Source organism: Nomia melanderi, unplaced genomic scaffold (genome assembly GCF_051020985.1).
Source record: "Nomia melanderi isolate GNS246 unplaced genomic scaffold, iyNomMela1 scaffold0105, whole genome shotgun sequence".
Classification (NCBI taxonomy): domain Eukaryota; kingdom Metazoa; phylum Arthropoda; class Insecta; order Hymenoptera; family Halictidae; genus Nomia; species Nomia melanderi.
Window position 1 is genome coordinate 122,411 of NW_027475220.1, and position 7,590 is coordinate 130,000.

The following is a 7,590-nucleotide window of genomic DNA, read 5'->3' on the forward strand; positions in this document are numbered from 1 at the left end:
TAGATAAAAATAAATTATAAAATTTTCTATATCAATAACAAATTTCATGTTTATAAATTTATAAAAATCTAAATTTTATAATTATAAATAAATTTATAGATTATCCCATAAATTTTTTATATTTAATAAATTTTTAATTATATATATATATATATATTAATATAATAAAAATAATAAAAATTAACTTAAATATATGAATTAAATTCAATTCTAAAATAACTAGATATCTAAAATTTGAATAAAATTTCATTTCTAAATAAATATTAATAAACATTTTACTACATATAAAATTATATTTATTTAGATCATTTTATTTTCGAGATTTATAAATCTATATATATAAATTAAATAACCCTGATACAAAAGGTACAAAAATAAATTTTATTTTTATAAAATTAAAATATTTCTTTCACAATACTATTTAATAAAAAATAAATTTATTCAAAAATTTTACTAAAACAATATAAAATTAAATTATTTTCTTTAAAAAATAAATATAACAAATTTAATATATATATATATATATATAATATTTAATAAAATTTTAAATTATAAAAATTAATCTTTTTATTGTAAATAAAAAATTTTTATTAAACTAAAATTTTAAAAAAGTACATTTTCCAATACACTAACTTTGTTACGACTTATTTCAATACTATTGAAATTGACGGGCGATTTGTACATTAAATAAAAAATATTTCAAATAATAAAATTTTATTTAATTTACTTTTAAATCCAATTTTATTAAAATATTAAAATTTTAAATTCAAAAATTTAATTTAATGTAATTCATATAAACCTAAAAAAAAATACATTTTGATCTGAATTCTTATATTATTAAAAATATTTTTTAATTATAAAATTTAAATCTATAATCTTAATAAACGACAATACATAACCAATTTTTTAGTATATCTTAACGTGGACTATCAAATTAATCTACAAATTCCTCTAATTTAAAGATATTTAACCGCCAAATTTTTTAATTTTAATGATCAACATTTAATTGTTAAATTACAACTTTCATATCTATAGTAGGGTATCTAATCCTAGTTTAATTTAAATATTTAATAAAAATAATATTAATAAAAATTAAATTAATTAAATTTATATATATTTCACTAATAAAACTTAATAAAAATTAATTTCATAAACAAATTATTTTAAATTTAATTAAATTAATTTATAAATAAAGTTTAACCGCAGATGCTGGCACTTATTCATCCTTTATTTAAATTAAATTCCTAATTATAACATTAATTAATAAAAAAAAATTAATTTCTAAATAAAATTATTAAAATTATTAAAATTCTAATAAATAAAAATTTTATATAATAAATTAAATTAAATAATTAATTATAATTCAAAAATCAAAAACTTTATTCTTCAATTAAAATTCATTTTAAAAAAAAAATATTTGCAATAAATCCTTTAAATTTAATTCAATCTCCCTAAATAAAATTAAATCTATTAAATTTACTACCAATAAAATTTTTTCACTGAAAATTAAAACTACCGACTAAAATTCTTTCACTTTTTATAAACGTTATTGGGTAAAATTTTTTCTTTACTTATTGATGCTATTAATTAAAATTTTTTATTTGAAAGAACTCAATCTATTAAACTTTATTCTTCAATTAAAATTCATTTTAAAAAAAAAATATTTGCAATAAATCCTTTAAATTTAATTCAATCTCCCTAAATAAAATTAAATCTATTAAATTTACTACCAATAAAATTTTTTCACTGAAAATTAAAACTACCGACTAAAATTCTTTCACTTTTTATAAACGTTATTGGGTAAAATTTTTTCTTTACTTATTGATGCTATTAATTAAAATTTTTTATTTGAAAGAACTCAATCTATTAAACTTTATTCTTCAATTAAAATTCATTTTAAAAAAAAAATATTTGCAATAAATCCTTTAAATTTAATTCAATCTCCCTAAATAAAATTAAATCTATTAAATTTACTACCAATAAAATTTTTTCACTGAAAATTAAAACTACCGACTAAAATTCTTTCACTTTTTATAAACGTTATTGGGTAAAATTTTTTCTTTACTTATTGATGCTATCAATTAAAATTTTTTATTTGAAAGAACTCAATCTATTAAACTTTATTCTTCAATTAAAATTCATTTTAAAAAAAAAATATTTGCAATAAATCCTTTAAATTTAATTCAATCTCCCTAAATAAAATTAAATCTATTAAATTTACTACCAATAAAATTTTTTCACTGAAAATTAAAACTACCGACTAAAATTCTTTCACTTTTTATAAACGTTATTGGGTAAAATTTTTTCTTTACTTATTGATGCTATCAATTAAAATTTTTTATTTGAAAGAACTCAATCTATTAAACTTTATTCTTCAATTAAAATTCATTTTAAAAAAAAAAATATTTGCAATAAATCCTTTAAATTTAATTCAATCTCCCTAAATAAAATTAAATCTATTAAATTTACTACCAATAAAATTTTTTCACTGAAAATTAAAACTACCGACTAAAATTCTTTCACTTTTTATAAACGTTATTGGGTAAAATTTTTTCTTTACTTATTGATGCTATTAATTAAAATTTTTTATTTGAAAGAACTCAATCTATTAAACTTTATTCTTCAATTAAAATTCATTTTAAAAAAAAAATATTTGCAATAAATCCTTTAAATTTAATTCAATCTCCCTAAATAAAATTAAATCTATTAAATTTACTACCAATAAAATTTTTTCACTGAAAATTAAAACTACCGACTAAAATTCTTTCACTTTTTATAAACGTTATTGGGTAAAATTTTTTCTTTACTTATTGATGCTATTAATTAAAATTTTTTATTTGAAAGAACTCAATCTATTAAACTTTATTCTTCAATTAAAATTCATTTTAAAAAAAAAATATTTGCAATAAATCCTTTAAATTTAATTCAATCTCCCTAAATAAAATTAAATCTATTAAATTTACTACCAATAAAATTTTTTCACTGAAAATTAAAACTACCGACTAAAATTCTTTCACTTTTTATAAACGTTATTGGGTAAAATTTTTTCTTTACTTATTGATGCTATTAATTAAAATTTTTTATTTGAAAGAACTCAATCTATTAAACTTTATTCTTCAATTAAAATTCATTTTAAAAAAAAAATATTTGCAATAAATCCTTTAAATTTAATTCAATCTCCCTAAATAAAATTAAATCTATTAAATTTACTACCAATAAAATTTTTTCACTGAAAATTAAAACTACCGACTAAAATTCTTTCACTTTTTATAAACGTTATTGGGTAAAATTTTTTCTTTACTTATTGATGCTATTAATTAAAATTTTTTATTTGAAAGAACTCAATCTATTAAACTTTATTCTTCAATTAAAATTCATTTTAAAAAAAAAATATTTGCAATAAATCCTTTAAATTTAATTCAATCTCCCTAAATAAAATTAAATCTATTAAATTTACTACCAATAAAATTTTTTCACTGAAAATTAAAACTACCGACTAAAATTCTTTCACTTTTTATAAACGTTATTGGGTAAAATTTTTTCTTTACTTATTGATGCTATTAATTAAAATTTTTTATTTGAAAGAACTCAATCTATTAAACTTTATTCTTCAATTAAAATTCATTTTAAAAAAAAAATATTTGCAATAAATCCTTTAAATTTAATTCAATCTCCCTAAATAAAATTAAATCTATTAAATTTACTACCAATAAAATTTTTTCACTGAAAATTAAAACTACCGACTAAAATTCTTTCACTTTTTATAAACGTTATTGGGTAAAATTTTTTCTTTACTTATTGATGCTATCAATTAAAATTTTTTATTTGAAAGAACTCAATCTATTAAACTTTATTCTTCAATTAAAATTCATTTTAAAAAAAAAATATTTGCAATAAATCCTTTAAATTTAATTCAATCTCCCTAAATAAAATTAAATCTATTAAATTTACTACCAATAAAATTTTTTCACTGAAAATTAAAACTACCGACTAAAATTCTTTCACTTTTTATAAACGTTATTGGGTAAAATTTTTTCTTTACTTATTGATGCTATTAATTAAAATTTTTTATTTGAAAGAACTCAATCTATTAAACTTTATTCTTCAATTAAAATTCATTTTAAAAAAAAAATATTTGCAATAAATCCTTTAAATTTAATTCAATCTCCCTAAATAAAATTAAATCTATTAAATTTACTACCAATAAAATTTTTTCACTGAAAATTAAAACTACCGACTAAAATTCTTTCACTTTTTATAAACGTTATTGGGTAAAATTTTTTCTTTACTTATTGATGCTATTAATTAAAATTTTTTATTTGAAAGAACTCAATCTATTAAACTTTATTCTTCAATTAAAATTCATTTTAAAAAAAAAATATTTGCAATAAATCCTTTAAATTTAATTCAATCTCCCTAAATAAAATTAAATCTATTAAATTTACTACCAATAAAATTTTTTCACTGAAAATTAAAACTACCGACTAAAATTCTTTCACTTTTTATAAACGTTATTGGGTAAAATTTTTTCTTTACTTATTGATGCTATTAATTAAAATTTTTTATTTGAAAGAACTCAATCTATTAAACTTTATTCTTCAATTAAAATTCATTTTAAAAAAAAAATATTTGCAATAAATCCTTTAAATTTAATTCAATCTCCCTAAATAAAATTAAATCTATTAAATTTACTACCAATAAAATTTTTTCACTGAAAATTAAAACTACCGACTAAAATTCTTTCACTTTTTATAAACGTTATTGGGTAAAATTTTTTCTTTACTTATTGATGCTATCAATTAAAATTTTTTATTTGAAAGAACTCAATCTATTAAACTTTATTCTTCAATTAAAATTCATTTTAAAAAAAAAAATATTTGCAATAAATCCTTTAAATTTAATTCAATCTCCCTAAATAAAATTAAATCTATTAAATTTACTACCAATAAAATTTTTTCACTGAAAATTAAAACTACCGACTAAAATTCTTTCACTTTTTATAAACGTTATTGGGTAAAATTTTTTCTTTACTTATTGATGCTATCAATTAAAATTTTTTATTTGAAAGAACTCAATCTATTAAACTTTATTCTTCAATTAAAATTCATTTTAAAAAAAAAATATTTGCAATAAATCCTTTAAATTTAATTCAATCTCCCTAAATAAAATTAAATCTATTAAATTTACTACCAATAAAATTTTTTCACTGAAAATTAAAACTACCGACTAAAATTCTTTCACTTTTTATAAACGTTATTGGGTAAAATTTTTTCTTTACTTATTGATGCTATTAATTAAAATTTTTTATTTGAAAGAACTCAATCTATTAAACTTTATTCTTCAATTAAAATTCATTTTAAAAAAAAAATATTTGCAATAAATCCTTTAAATTTAATTCAATCTCCCTAAATAAAATTAAATCTATTAAATTTACTACCAATAAAATTTTTTCACTGAAAATTAAAACTACCGACTAAAATTCTTTCACTTTTTATAAACGTTATTGGGTAAAATTTTTTCTTTACTTATTGATGCTATTAATTAAAATTTTTTATTTGAAAGAACTCAATCTATTAAACTTTATTCTTCAATTAAAATTCATTTTAAAAAAAAAATATTTGCAATAAATCCTTTAAATTTAATTCAATCTCCCTAAATAAAATTAAATCTATTAAATTTACTACCAATAAAATTTTTTCACTGAAAATTAAAACTACCGACTAAAATTCTTTCACTTTTTATAAACGTTATTGGGTAAAATTTTTTCTTTACTTATTGATGCTATTAATTAAAATTTTTTATTTGAAAGAACTCAATCTATTAAACTTTATTCTTCAATTAAAATTCATTTTAAAAAAAAAAATATTTGCAATAAATCCTTTAAATTTAATTCAATCTCCCTAAATAAAATTAAATCTATTAAATTTACTACCAATAAAATTTTTTCACTGAAAATTAAAACTACCGACTAAAATTCTTTCACTTTTTATAAACGTTATTGGGTAAAATTTTTTCTTTACTTATTGATGCTATCAATTAAAATTTTTTATTTGAAAGAACTCAATCTATTAAACTTTATTCTTCAATTAAAATTCATTTTAAAAAAAAAATATTTGCAATAAATCCTTTAAATTTAATTCAATCTCCCTAAATAAAATTAAATCTATTAAATTTACTACCAATAAAATTTTTTCACTGAAAATTAAAACTACCGACTAAAATTCTTTCACTTTTTATAAACGTTATTGGGTAAAATTTTTTCTTTACTTATTGATGCTATCAATTAAAATTTTTTATTTGAAAGAACTCAATCTATTAAACTTTATTCTTCAATTAAAATTCATTTTATTCTATATATATATATATATATACATATATTTCTAACAATATTTTATACTAAAATAAATAAATATAAAAAATAATTAAATTAATTAAATTTTCTATAAATAAAATATTGAAATTATCAAATACTAATAAAAAAATTAAAATTAAAAATTAATACGTAAAATAATTATATTAAATAAATGTAGCCCCTCCTAAAAATAAATAAATATCAATTATTTTAAAATAAATTTCTTATAAATTCAAATTAATCTTATTAAATAGATTAATCCAGCCTATTCCTATAAATTAATTAAAAAATAAATAAAAATATTAAATTAAATTAAAAAAAACAAATAAATCAGATTAATCAAAATTAATAAAAATTAACCAATTAAATATAAATAAATAAATATAGATTAAATAAATTATTTTTTAATAAAATTTTTAAAATTAAATAAATAATTATATATTATTAACCAAATATTTGATATATTAATAGGATACATATGATCATTTGTGTGATTATTAATAAATCTAAATATGAATATATAAATCTTAGATGAACGTGATACCTCCTAATGTTTCCACTGGTTTATTAATAAATTTAAATCATATCCAATAAATTATTACAAATAAAATTAAAAATTTTACAATAAATTGATAATTATATTATTTCTTTTTTTTATTTTAAAATTCATAAATAAAATATTAAAAAAAAAATATTTTATACTAAAATAAATAAATATAAAAAATAATTAAATTAATTAAATTTTCTATAAATAAAATATTGAAATTATCAAATACTAATAAAAAAATTAAAATTAAAAATTAATACGTAAAATAATTATATTAAATAAATGTAGCCCCTCCTAAAAATAAATAAATATCAATTATTTTAAAATAAATTTCTTATAAATTCAAATTAATCTTATTAAATAGATTAATCCAGCCTATTCCTATAAATTAATTAAAAAATAAATAAAAATATTAAATTAAATTAAAAAAAAACAAATAAATCAGATTAATCAAAATTAATAAAAATTAACCAATTAAATATAAATAAATAAATATAGATTAAATAAATTATTTTTTAATAAAATTTTTAAAATTAAATAAATAATTATATATTATTAACCAAATATTTGATATATTAATAGGATACATATGATCATTTGTGTGATTATTAATAAATCTAAATATGAATATATAAATCTTAGATGAACGTGATACCTCCTAATGTTTCCACTGGTTTATTAATAAATTTAA